Source organism: Triticum aestivum, chromosome 1B (genome assembly GCF_018294505.1).
Source record: "Triticum aestivum cultivar Chinese Spring chromosome 1B, IWGSC CS RefSeq v2.1, whole genome shotgun sequence".
Taxonomy (NCBI): domain Eukaryota; kingdom Viridiplantae; phylum Streptophyta; class Magnoliopsida; order Poales; family Poaceae; genus Triticum; species Triticum aestivum.
In genome coordinates, this window is record NC_057795.1 from 73,208,685 (window position 1) to 73,209,339 (window position 655).

Here is a 655-nt window from a genome sequence, read left to right on the forward strand (position 1 = left end):
AGCTCCCGCACCTGAATATATTATCCAAACGGCTGCAAAAGCAACAAGTACAGAATTATAGAGGCACAGTGCAACATGCATAGAGGTAGGAACGCCACGAGAAGATGCCCTCTTTATCACACGTCTTCACAAGACGGTGTGACCATAGATCTATGTCAGAGATAAGGTTTCTAAGGGTTATTACAGAATATTGATCATCCAATGATGTATAAGGTTGTCACTACTGATACAAAAGTTACCACGATTTAGTGTACTTTTTTTTCTTCTTCTCGAACACATCATTGGATGATACATACTTATCTTGCTAAAGGAGATTAACGGGGTGCATTTGATTTATCCTAGGCGGATCACTAGTGACCTTTCAGGACTTACATGTGTAAGCACTAAATTACACATGGAGATGCGCTGCATTGTAGACATTGCTAACTTGATAATGTCACTTGTTCTATATAAAGAACCTACCAGCATGGCAATAATGTATTTCACATGCTGTTTGGTTAGAAGTTGCCCAAGTACAATGGTGCTTAATTAGTACAGTAGGTGGCAGTTACTACATCATACTGATGTGAATATAGTGATCAATTAATGATGGTAAAAGTCACGACCATGCATGGTGGTAATATACTTAACTTGTTTTTTTTTGATGGGAAATGTA